Below are 13,266 nucleotides of genomic sequence, written 5' to 3' on the forward strand. Positions count from 1 at the left end.
GTCCCCTGGCGACGGGGACTCCTAGCCTGCCCCGACCCACCCGGCATCGTGAGGTCACAGAGAGGGAAGCAGCCTGTGCAATGTGATGTCAGACACGGAGGGGTGCTCAGCGCCCACCAGGTCCCCGCAGAGGGGTGGTGCCTGCCCGCAGCCCCCCTGATCCAGAGCAGTGTCTGTCAGCTCAGGGGAGGGGAGGGAGACTGCAAACATGTCCCGAGAGCCCAGGCCTCCCAAAAGGCTGCTAATGCCCACACAGCTCCGGCAGGGAGTTCCCATCCACCTACTGCAAATTGTGAAATAACTCTCTCCAAGAAGATGACATCTGTTCATCTTCCCCACACCTCCCTTAGGTCAGAACCGCTCATGAGTCAAATAGGTAAACTGAGGCACACATCTTACGAAGCACCATTATTTCTTCATTTATTCGTGATTGCAATTGCAGGAGCAGCTCCCTCTGGGAAGCAGGAAAGTCCTCAACCTTTATGGAAAACTGAAGAAGTTTATAGACCGTATCTTTTCAGGGCAACACCACCCTCTCCCCAAATTTACAGCCTATCACAAAGCTATTACAAGGCAGTTACTCGGCTGCTTTTAATATATTAGATTTCTCTACCCAATCTGTTCTATATAATTTCTTAAATTCCTAAGCATATCTTGTACTGTGCCAGAAAGGTACCAGGAGATAACATTTCTCTTCTCCAAAATACTTTCTCAGCCACTTCTTGGTGAAAAACAGCTCATGCAATCATATTTTGCAGGAATATTACAAGTTCAGTTCAGCAAGGCCCTCCATCTTAATGCTAAAACTTCCATTTTGTAAAAACACAAGTAGCCGAACTCTCGCACGTACCAAGGCCCTGAAGTCTCTTTTTGATTGCCCTTGGGCTGTGCGTTGCAGCTCCGTGAGATCCCACATGGACGAGCAGGAATGGGCAATAGCACAGGGCTGTACGAGGCTAGGAACATCCTAGGGATGCCCCTAACCTGGGACCCAGGGCGGCAGCAGACTTCCCGAAGGGGAGGGTCTGTCTGCCATATCAGACCCTCTGTTCCGCTCGGAATGGAGTCCTCTGCAACTATAACCTGTCTTTTCTTCCCCACAGAGGTGGCTATAATATGGAGGTAGGGGCTGTCTGACCGTGGCCACATCTCTGGGGTAGATGAGCTGCCATCCACATCTATTGCCTGACCTTCCATCTCCAGAGCCTCCCAGCTGCTGTGCAGAGGCAGCTGGGAAAGCGAGGCGGGCAAGGAGGGGCTCGCCCTGCCCCCCTGACTGGGCACTGGCCCCCACTCACTCCTTAGTGAGGGGGAGGGTGTAGGATCCTCTTCATCCTGGCTTTGTGTTGGGGGCTGCTCCTCTTGGTGTCCTGGGGAGGGCAGAGCAGGGCTCCATGGCCCGTCCCTCAGATTCCCTGGTTCTAAAACTATCTCCTTCCTCAGGCTGCTCTGCCACCAGCACCTCATCCTGTTGCCATCTCTCTCCCAGCCGCTCTGTCTGCTGCTGTCACTTCTCAGGGACAGGCTCTGGCATTCCCTGCAGCCTGGGACCTGGGTGGCTGCACTCAGTGTGGTGAGCACAGAGGATGCAGCTCTCTGCCGGGTGGATGCTCCAGCCCAGCTCCTTCTGAGTGGGCGACGATTCCCCCTAGACTCACTCCCTGGCTGTACGGTGAAGCCACCCACCCTGCACCTCCTCTCCTGGCTGAGCCAACACCACAGGGTTGTAGCCAGCACTAATGATCTGCACCCTGAGCGTCCAAAGGGCCTCTTGAGCACAAACACAGGCTTATGGTCCTCTACAACCAAGAGTCACCAGTGGAAGGGCTGTGTTTATACACACAGGCTCAGCTTCTGAAGATGCACACTGACTTTGTTTCTCTTCTGCCTGGAGCAAAGCGAGTCACGTTCCAGTTGAAATCAAATAATCCCAGAAAATCTGTGAAACTTTAGACTTTCTGGAAGAGTTCTGGAATATCCACAAAGGCAAATAAAGAGATTTTGAGAAGCATTTCAGTACTCATATGAAAATGATTTGGGGGAAATACACACAATGCAAACCACTCTAGGGAATATGAGTCTTCCAGCAAATAATTCTTTCAGTTTTGCATTTCTTGGATAAAAGACTACAAAAATAGGAAAGTATTATAATGCCATTTGAAGGTTATTCGTTCTGACTGAGAGGGGTCGCAATGCACTGACAGGTTAGGTAAGTGCTATGTGGTCTGTTCACAAGCAGAGAACGGAGCAGAGGCTTCTACATTTCTGTTATGTACATTCATGCCTCTTTCTTTTCCCTCCATGTGTTACTATTCAGCTACCTAACCAGCAACCCACTTGGTTCTCCCCTCAAAAATAGCAATATAAATAGGGAATAATCATAGTGAAATCACTAACTTAAGCCAGTTTAAGCAGAGAATCAGGCCTCAAAAAATATTAGTGAGTTTTGAATTTGCTTTTCCAGTCACAAGGCAAATTCAAAGGTCATGCAATGTACTGTTGGATCAGAGGAGTCTGAAAGCCTCTTTTCATTGCAAGTAAGTAATATGCAGAAAAATCAGACCCCAGCATCCTCACAAAAAGGAAGAGTGTCTTGATGTGGCCTTATAAGAATCTTCCTGTCCAGCTACAGAGCTCTCACACACATTAAACCAGAAGTGTTAACAAAATGGGGTGTGTTCATAGTGAATTTGTTGCAAGCAAACAACATCCGAACGTGAAAGTGAGCCAAGAATTCTTTGGTGGCCCATGTGAAATGAGCTCTTAGTTTCATTCTGTTTTCTAAGTTGATACGTGTCCACATTAATGACATGCAACATATTCATGCAGAAAGGGGTGTAGGCTCACAGTTGCAGGATTTTTCTTTTTCTTTTGGTTACAATTTTGAAAACCAGTTCAGTTTGGCAAAAAACAATCCATTCTGTATAAAAATCTGTTTAGCAGAAGTGGATTTCTTTCACAGAAAAACCTGTGACTCTCACATAGACCAACTATGTATCACAAAGCGACCTTCATCACTAGGCTAACTGGTCTTTAATCCTAATTTACTAGGAAGCTAGAAGTTTTAAACAGTATTTGGGAGATAACTGAAGCTAAATAATGACATGCTTCCTAGATTAGACCATGCATGGTCTTTCTGCCAAGTGCCTTATCTAAAATAATGATTCTTTTGGAGGGAAAGACAATACATCACGGTTTTTAGTTTCTAATTTGCTGTTTGTCTCATTCCTTCCTGTGCACTAAATAATGGAGACTTCATCTCTTCTGTACTGAAAGGAGAAAACCTTGCAACTTTAAATCTCACTTCTGTTCCCAAATTTCATTTTTAAGCAGTCTGAACATCAGAGCTTTCACTTCTGGTGACACTGCCTGAAAAAGGAGGCTATTCCACAATAGAGGGGCAAGGAACTTTTACTGTGATTCTGCTTGAATCTGTTCCACCTTGCAGACAACATTTACAGTTCTTCAGTTACACAAATGAGTGGGTGAGGATGACCTGTTGCCTTGTGACTAGAGAAGGAAATCAGATCTTGATGGCTCTGCCTACTAGAGAAGATGACAAAATAGAGCAACAGCTCATATAGAAAAGACCCTTTATCCAAGGTTTTGAAGAGAGTGAGTTGTAAAACACAGCCTGTCCCCAGCATTTCCTGACTTATTGGAGGTGATAGTTTCCTGCACAGAGCTTCCCTGCCCTCTTCTCTATTCTGGACAACCAAAGTCTTTCCCTGCAGTGTACATACATCACTTAATTCTGCATTCTCAACCCTTCTGGAATTTGGGTCATGATACCTATTGACAGAAAGGACTTTAGAGGACACAGCTGGGAGAAAGATTGCAAGAAGCAGAGGTAAGCTGCCTTTCAAGTGTAACCAGAGTTCTTACGACGTAACTAAAAGTCTGCTCTGGCTCCCAAAACTCATGAAACACTTCATCCTCACAGTGTTGAGACATGACACACATTAGCCAAGGTCTCATTTAATCAGCTTAGGGACCTGAATAATGCTGACAGTAAAAACAGCTCATGGCAGTCTGCTCTCCAGAGTTTTAGCTTTCTAAGCAAACCAGAAAAGTTCTTCCCCAAAACCTCATAATCTGGCAGGAAGGATTGATCAAACACACAATTTTAAAACTGTACTTCTCAGTGGTAAGTGCAGCAGTTTTAGTCCCTTCATTTCAATGGACACCTCTTCAGGATATTCTAGGTCATTCAGAATTTACCTTCAATGCCTCTAGGGCCAGCAGAGCAGGAGCCTCACCAGCCACTGAGTAAGGTAAGCAGGATAGGAGAGGTTCAACCAAGAGTCCTAGTCACCAGTAAGCTCCTAGTGATGAATCAGGTTTAAGGAGAAGCCAGGAGCAAGTACAACCTAGAATTAATTTTTCTGGTGGCAAACATGGTCAGACATAGCCCAGTGACGGCAGATGGGTCCATAGTGACAATGCAGAATTGAGGCCAACCCAGGCAGTCAGTGGATGGTTCAGGGTCCACATCAGAGAGATCCACGGCTGAGCTACAAACCACTGATGCTACAGCAGAGCTTGAACTAGAAGCAAGGTCTCAAGACTGAGTTTAAATCCCACAGACAGGGTGGAGGCCTCAGGTGAGGCTGGTCAGGGCCATTAAGGCTATTAGTGCTCTCTGGCCTCTCACACCCTCCCAACTCACACTCATATTTCTTCCTTTTTATTTCTCTGGTTTTCTTCTTTTTCTTTGCGAGGGGAGTGTACAGTGCTTATGGAGGGACATTGTTCTGGTAAGACCTTCTCAAACAGGTGCGTGGATCTTGCATTGAGAAATGAAAGGGGCCAAAATTAGACACTAGCTGATCTCCACAGGGAATAGTCTCAGTGGTGGTGGCCTGACACCATCACACTTTGCTCCTGGGGCTCAAGGGCTGGAGTCAGAGCTAGTCAGTGGAGTAGAACAGAGCCTTTGAGGAAATCCAGGCCCAGGCTTTTGGATATCTTGGTTCAAGAACAGAACAGAGTCTTCTGAGCATCAGCTGTGGCATTGCTGAGTTACTCTGTTCAGTAAGCAGGCTACAGTCTGCTTCATCAACAACAGTTCCCCAGGGTCAATCTGTCCAAGGCAGCCTGCTTGGTTTTGCTGCAGCATCACTGTCGTGTGGGGTGGTGGAAGGAAGCAAGTGAGGTTCAATGGTGCGAAAGGAGCACCACAGCAAAGCCCTTCTCAGCTTGTGTGAGAAACACCTTAAAATTTTGTGGGGTTAGCATATTGATCACACGTTACTATGCAATTTGTACGCTAAATGCAACACAACAAGCTTTCACACTGTGCCAGAGCAGAAGTCAAGTATGCACATCTGCACAAGCTCGTGTTTCTTCAGCAGTGACAAGTAGGGGCTGTGCGTATGTGCTGAAGAGCAAAGGTGACTGTAGTAGGGTTTGTTTACCAAACAGGCCATGGAAGTAGCATAACCAAGACCCAGTGAATCCTCATGGAATTAGGGCCCTAATTCCTTTATGCTTTTTTGAGGACACCAAATATTAACAAATTATGCGAGATGACAGCAGCACCATTCTTAATCAGTGAGTATTCCCACTGTGTTTTTCTATTCTTGCAGATAAATTTTGTCTAGGATGTTACCCGTGCCTTAATTGACTCATGTATTTCCCTCTGGAACAAAATACTTCATTAACATTCTGCATTCTTAAAAACTCCAAAATGAACATCTAGGTGTTTTAAAGCTGATCCCTAAACCAAAACAGACAGACCACAAAGGCAGGACATTTGTAACCAGGGTTTTCCTACACAGTGCAATCCATCCTTCCCAAGGAAAGCTCGCTGGCTGGCTTAGTACAGCTGTGCCAGCCAGCCCTGGGGAAGGAACACAAGTAGAATCATACTAGCGTGGCAACCTCTTACTAAGCTCTTTGCATACCTCTGCAGGATGCCGTTTAGATAGCCAGCATTTGTCTTTAGCTCATAAACTTAGATCTTGGGAAGAAATGCTTTCCTGTGAGGGTGGGGAGACACTGGCCCAGGTTGCCCAGAGCAGTGGTGGCTGCCCCATCCCTGGAGGGGTTCAAGGCCAGGTTGGATGGGGCTTTGAGCCCCCTGATCCAGTGGGAGGTGTCCCTCACCATAGCAGGGGGTTGCTACTGGATGAGCTTTAATGTCCTTTACAACACAATCCATTTTATGATAGTTCTGTGATAAAGGTACAACTCCAGCCTCAGGAGATTCCTCTGTAGTCACACAGGCTGTGGTTATAGTACCAAATGGAACAGGGTGAGTCAAAGGGTTCGAGCTCTGGTGGTTACGGTCAATACCATGCCAGTCTTTGCTGTCTCCCATGCACAGTTGTGGTCTATGCTCCCTAGCAGTCTTCAGAGCAACATCTAGACCCAGTTCTGGGATAAACAAGTTCCAGGGCTTATGGGTAAGATAGGAAAGAGGGCACCAGCGTGGTTTCTTTACCTTACACTGTCCAGGAGACTTTACATCCTCAGAAATTCCCAGTACACATTCATGGTACGTCCCAAGGCATGCAGCATCTTTGTACTCATAACATGAAACCACCATTTTGATGGGCTACAATACAGTTCTTGCGCTATTTCCAGCATCTTGAACTGAGAAAAAACAAGAATGAGAAAACTAATAACTGTGTGTTAAGAGTCACACAAACAGTGCAGAAAACACAGCTACGTGAATGTAGCCAGCCTGCATCCTTTGGCATCTGGATGAGAAAGCTGTCCACGATTTATTTAGCAAGGAAGAACAGGCCCAAAATCCAGGAGTTTACACTCATACATATACTGAACCTACAGCCTGGTACTATAGCAAGGTATTCAGGACCCCAAATCAACAGATAAGATTCTGTCCACATGTCCAGCCCCTGTGTTGCTATCCCATGGCTTAGGGAAACAGGCTTAGTCAAACAGTAAATATAAATATATATATGTGTGTGTGTATTTACACTGACGGCATATGTTCGTATCTAAAAATGCACTCAGACTATCCAACCTGTAGTTGTCAACATTCTTACTACAAATGTATGACTAACAAATCCCCACGCAGACATCCCAGACTCATATGATGATACTGAAATCGCATTAGGAGCAGCTTAACACATTGACAAGAACCACAAGGAGAGCAATGTTCTTTGCACATGTAAAACCAGAATGTATGTGGGATGAAAGAAGGGGAGGGGAATAAAAGAACTTTTTGAATGCATATGAACCCACTAATAATAGTAGTATTACTTCACAGGAAAGAATACTTATGATATCAGAAACCACCAAGACATCTGTTTATTTTAATCTTAAAGAAGATCTTCCCTAAAGGACATGCAATTGTGTTGCAAGGACTCCCAGACCAACTTCAGTGGCAGCAAGATACGGTTACTCAACCACAGATCGCCTGCAGACAGTGAATCAGACTGCAGAGATTCCCAGTCAGCAATCCAAAGAGCGATGAGCATCAGATCCACTGGCTACAGTCAAACCGTGCATATGGGAAACATTCTGGGTCTCCGAGGACTCGATATGTCTGGGCTGTGACCTAGACAGAGTGCGGAGCCGTGCATACTAATTCTGATGCCAGAATCTTTGTTGCTAATGCTAAATGAGGATAAATGCATGGTAATTGTAGATTATATGGCTGCAAGCTGGTGATAACTGCCACCCGCACAGATCTATGCTCTGCTGTAGTCTGAAGTGCTCAGATACATTTAGAGTGATCAGAGGGGATCCAGCAGGGCATAGTCCCACTCAATCTTATGGTACATTAATATCCACATGTCTCTAATCTGTTCATTCATCTAGCAAAAGGCAAAAATAGGACAGTTTATTCCTAGTATGACTTGAATTCAGTCCGGTCATTCCATGAATGAATTTAGCCCTGACCTGCAACAGACACTGGTGCAAACACTCCCTTCAGATACTTAGACAGAACTTCCGTTAAAGCCCTCACATCACTGGTATTTAATAAAACAGCTGGTAACAGAAAGATTTTAAATCCTTGTCTTTTAGGCAGAAAGTCAGTCCTTAAACTATAAATCTGCCTGTGCTGGCAGTGAATAGTTTTCATGGCCACATGGCCAGGTTAAGTGAAAACTGTGCAGCTCTGAATGTGCAAAACTTGTATGGCACTTGTAGGACAACGACTTAGTGCTTCACACACACAGTGATGACAAGCTGTAGCCAGAAGGCACTTTCTCTGTACAGGATGTTACAAAAACATCTTTCTTGTGATCCTAAACAAGAGAATAGTTTAAAAAGAGAGATGCTACTAGCAGCATCAATTATTGTTCCTCCTTCACTCCCTGGACATTTAGAAATAACTGTGGTCAAGCCTGTGCTCCGAGGCAGACTGATAGAACGCAGTCAGACTCCCGCTCTGGTGCCTAGCACAGCTCCACTGGCAGCTGTGGATAGAAAAGGAAGAAAATCTTAAGAAAGTTTTGCTGATTTATGCACGAACTGGAATAGGAAGTAAATATTTAATGGGTAAAGATAGAGAAGAGATGCAATGCTTTGGTCACTGCTGTTCTGTTCTGCTGTTATTGCACTTTCATTTTACAAAACAGTTATTTAAAATAAAACCCACTGAAAGGATTATAATTTGGGGTTTGTTCTTTGAAAATTGTGAAAATTTACTTTGGAAAGAAGAGACAAAACAGATGAAAGAACACACCACAGATATTAGTCACATTGGTTAATACTATGGCTATGAGCATGACACAGGAGAGTCTGTGATCTCCAGGCTAAGTTCATTAGCTTTGATGTCTCCCGAGGGCAAATAAGCAGAACAAGGCCCACCGTTGATATAACTTGAATTCAGGATGTTAATCTGTTGGATTCTGGAAATACATATATTTTTGCATGAGACGATGCACGCACCACAGTCAGCTGTGGTGCCATGTGCAAGATTAAAGTTTGCAAAAAAGTACTTTTTAATTAAAAATGTATTGCCAATATCCTCAGAATTTCCCAGTGGAGAACACTAGACAAATACAGTCATAGGTTTCTGGCAAATGCCTGAGAATTTACATATCCCTTTTGAATTAGCCAGCATCCAGGATTCACATTATTTTACACAGAGGATTTTTTTTGTCCAATATTTCTTATATTTACAGCACTTCAAAACACCCTGTACTGTGCACAGAGAGAGCAAGGCCACACAAACAGCAGGTGTTCTCTTGGCCCCTTCATATACCTTCAGTTTCCTCTTGTGCAGGAGGAATCCAGCCAGGTTTATGCTTTCTATAGGCCACGGTTTTTCCATTTGGTCAGCTTAAATATGCAGCTGAGGTGTTTGTTTCTTTGACTGTTTTTCAGAAGCATGCAGAACCTGAGCTCAAAAGATGGACAGTTGCATGGTTTTGAATACTAAAGTCTTATTAATCTATACCTGTCAGGTAGCTGTTGACTCCCTACAATCTCTTTTTGTACTCTAAGATCTCCACTTCATTCTTGTAGCTTGGTGTTTTAAGTTAACAGATTAAGTTAACAGATATGAGATGCTACTGTGATGAAGGCAACCAACCCAAGGAACCATGAGTGGTTATAAACTGGAGAGGAGCAGATTTAGACTAGACATAAGGAGGAGTTTCTTCATGATGAGAGTGGTGAGGTCCTGGAAGAGGTTGCCCCAGGAAGCTGTGGCAGGAGTGAAAAGACTACACACTGGGCTGAGAGTGTTCTGTGTTTTTCTATTTCATCAAAGATGTAGTAACATTTTCGTTTGCTGAAATAATCTAGAAGATCAAAACCCTCACTGAATTCACAGATCTATGACAGATGAGCTGCTGGGACAGCACTGAACTCTGACACCAAAGACTTGCAATCACATCATTAAAACTGAAGAAGAAGCTGTTATGGGGCAAACCAGTCCATTGCATAATATCCTAAGAAAGAGCTATTCATTATCTTGGAATTTAGAATCACCTGAAATAAAGGTATTTGTGCTGAAAACATTCAGACATGTAACTATGTTACAGCATTTTTTAGAAGCAACATCAGCTCATTGATCCTATCCTTATTTTCATTGATAAAACCCGTCAAATTTACTATGAAAGCCAAAAAGCCTTGTGTTGTAAGGACAAGAGTCATGGTACATGCAGTGAAAGCTTGGGAATGAGGGGGATTTGGACTTAGTGGGGAAAAATGTCAAGAGACAAAAACTGACAATGAAGTGTTGGATAAGAAATGGCACGAGAAGAAGATAGCGGGGGACAAGGGGAGGAAACTGTAAGGAAATATCTCCACATAAACTTTATAGAAGGTTTTAACTCGCAGAAAATGTGAAGCATAAATGAGCACAGCTCCTCTGACTTCAGGGACCTCCTGACACACTACCTGGATTTCATAAATGAAAATGAGGTAAAATGACATGAAATCCTGGCTTCACTCACATCAGTAGAAGTTTTTACATTATCTTCTCCTTGGAGCAGGACTTTTAAGTTTCTTGGTTTTGCATTCACCAGGAGAAAGGGAAATCTGGCAGCAGAATGAACGGCCTGAGTACCCCATAGCCAGATAAATCATCTACGTCCTTTAAAGAATTGACAGATAAGCTTATTCCCAGTGGAGAGGACATGTTGGAATAGAGTTAATAAGCACAAGATTTTAGTCGTTGCTTAAGCAGGTAATAAACCCTCTGGGACTTGTTGAAGATGTTGCCATCATCTGCAGAGGCTGTTCAGGATGTTGCTTTGTGAAGAAACATGGTCTGTTCTGAGGGTTATATCTACCAAGTGTGAAAACAAGCAGAGGCATACTGTAAAGAAAATGTGGTTGTTGAATGTATATCCAGCGTAGCAGGTAAGTTGTTATGGCTGTCACTGTTACTGCTTTTTAGTTTGGATTCCACTAACTAATTGGATTATAGCTAGATGAATCGTGTTTCTTTGTTCATGTTGCAGTTGAATCTCCCAGGTGCCACGTCCTACAGCCAAGCTCGTTTGGCATGTCAAGATTTGTTACCAAATCTTATAATCATTCTAGGCTGGTAAATAGTTTCCTTTCCAATCTATATTCGGGAATTACTGCAGAGAATTCAAAGACAATGGAGAGATGGGGTAAGGAAAGCAGATGGCAGTTAGTTTTGTGTTAAATAAGAATGTGTTTTGAATGGTATAAGAATAGATGGTCTTCAGATGCAGCTTTAGAAATTGCAATATCAGTAGAAAAATAACCTCTTAAATGTTATTTTCCCTCCAGAAAAGTGAGCATTCATGCTGGCTCCTTCATTTCATTCCTTCTCCTGACTTCCAAGCTGAAATGTCAGCTCAAACTCTGTTTACAGTCCCTCACTTTAGACTTTGCTATGTCACTGTTGAAGTAACATTTGATTTTCCATTTCAACAGCTCAAAGAGAAACAACTCCAAACTTTGGATATACAAGATACAGGGATTAAAACTGTAGACTGCTTACATGTCTCCCAGTTGTTTTGTCTGAAACAAAAGGGTTGGTTGGGTCCATAATTCTGTTGTGTGTAATATCTAAGCTATAAAGTAACACTGAGACTGGACCATACTCAGAAAAGTTAATCAAGGATGTTTCCCTGTAGGATATTTACCTGAAATCATGTCACTGCCCTTCCCTGCTCTACTTCTTTCTGACTATGGTATAAGTCACTTAGTGAGGCTACAGCATCAAAAGAAACATTTTGTAGCTTCTCTGCACAAAAACTCTAGGTGTATACATTCATCTTCTACCGCAATATTTTTAAAAGTTTACAACCTCCTCCTAGTTTTTGTGCTGGCAGCCGTGCTCTAAAGCAAATAAAAGAAATCATCTGGGTTAAAGAGCATCTTTGATAGCTTTTATCTAAAGTCTGGTCACTTCCCCGATCCACTTCCCTCATAACCTGCAGCAAAGGCACATCTGAGAGGTGGAGTTAGTCTGGTGGTCCTAAGATATTAGGACGTATGCGGAGCAACTCTCAGCTTATAGTGAGATGGAGTTAGTCTTGTCCTGTGACTCTCAGTGTACTTGTCTAAGTCGGGATGGCATCAAGAAAACTGTAAAACATCTGTATCAACTGGTAAGCCAATGGCTTTTAATTTAGACTCCAGGCTGTACTGATAATGCTGAACAGGGAGGACCAGGAACTAATACCTAGTTCTAACACCAGATTTTACTTACCAGCTCACACCCGCACTCCCTGCAGCTGGCCTTTTGTAGAGCAAACTTATCTTAGAGCCTGTTGAAGTGGTTGAAATGAGAGTCCAAAAGAAACTGAACACAAAAGCATTATGGACAACCAGGAGTCCTACTTGAATTTTTCTCCCTTATTTCCTGGACCTCTTTTATTTGTCAGGACAGACCTGCTGACAGTGTACTCATGATACTCGTATGATTTCAGGTGTTACTGAAACAAATCAGTAGCCAGCTCTTCTTAGTGAATCATTAGACACCATACCTTGTCACATTCGTAGCAACAGTACCTAAACTAACATTTCCTGTAATCAGAATGGCTCTCATTACACTTTCTGGAAAGTATGGCACTAAAGGTCGACCTTTACTTGTCAAGCCATTCCCAAAGAAACACATGAAGGTGTTTATTGGAGCTGAGGTCAATTAAAGGGAAGCTCAAGCTTCTAAAACAGCTAAAGCATTAGGACCGAGTCTCTGAAATATGCCAGTGCAGAGTAGTTTAAAAATAAACAAGTACTCAAAAAAATTAAAATACCCATGTTTCTCATAGCAACACTAAATTACAGCAATGACTATGCACTAACGAGAACCGCTAAAGCAGCATTTCATCATTCTTGTAGATTTTACCACAAAGGATGGCCACTACACAATCAAGACCATTTTGTTTTCCACTAAGGGCCACACTCTTGACTCTTTGGATTGTGTCTTGGGAGCAAGCATTCCACTGGCAAGAATTAAAGCATCCTTCCTGAGTTTCGTTTGCCTGCTAGTAAGGTGGCGGTGAAAGCCCTGCAGGGTTGGGATGTAAAGGCACTTAAGGGGTTAGCCCCTGAATTTGGACTCGAGATTTGAGTCCCCAGCTTTGGCATATTATGAGGATTTTGGGGTCACAGTCTCCAGTTTCAGCATATAATCATGATTTTGTTTCAGTTTGCCTGTGATTCATAACTGTCTGTGTGATTGTGTGAGCAGTCAAGAGTTCCAATTTGTTTAAGTTTGGGAAACTGACTTTGGCATCATTTGTTTTGTCTAATGTCTTGACACTGCAGGGGTAATTGCAATTTATTTTGGTTGGTCTGTCCATAATTGACTGCTTATAATATGGGTGTGGCATCATTGCAGAGAAATCCCTTTTG

The sequence above is a fragment of the Phaenicophaeus curvirostris genome, chromosome 26, assembly GCF_032191515.1.
Source record: "Phaenicophaeus curvirostris isolate KB17595 chromosome 26, BPBGC_Pcur_1.0, whole genome shotgun sequence".
Classification (NCBI taxonomy): Eukaryota; Metazoa; Chordata; class Aves; order Cuculiformes; family Cuculidae; genus Phaenicophaeus; species Phaenicophaeus curvirostris.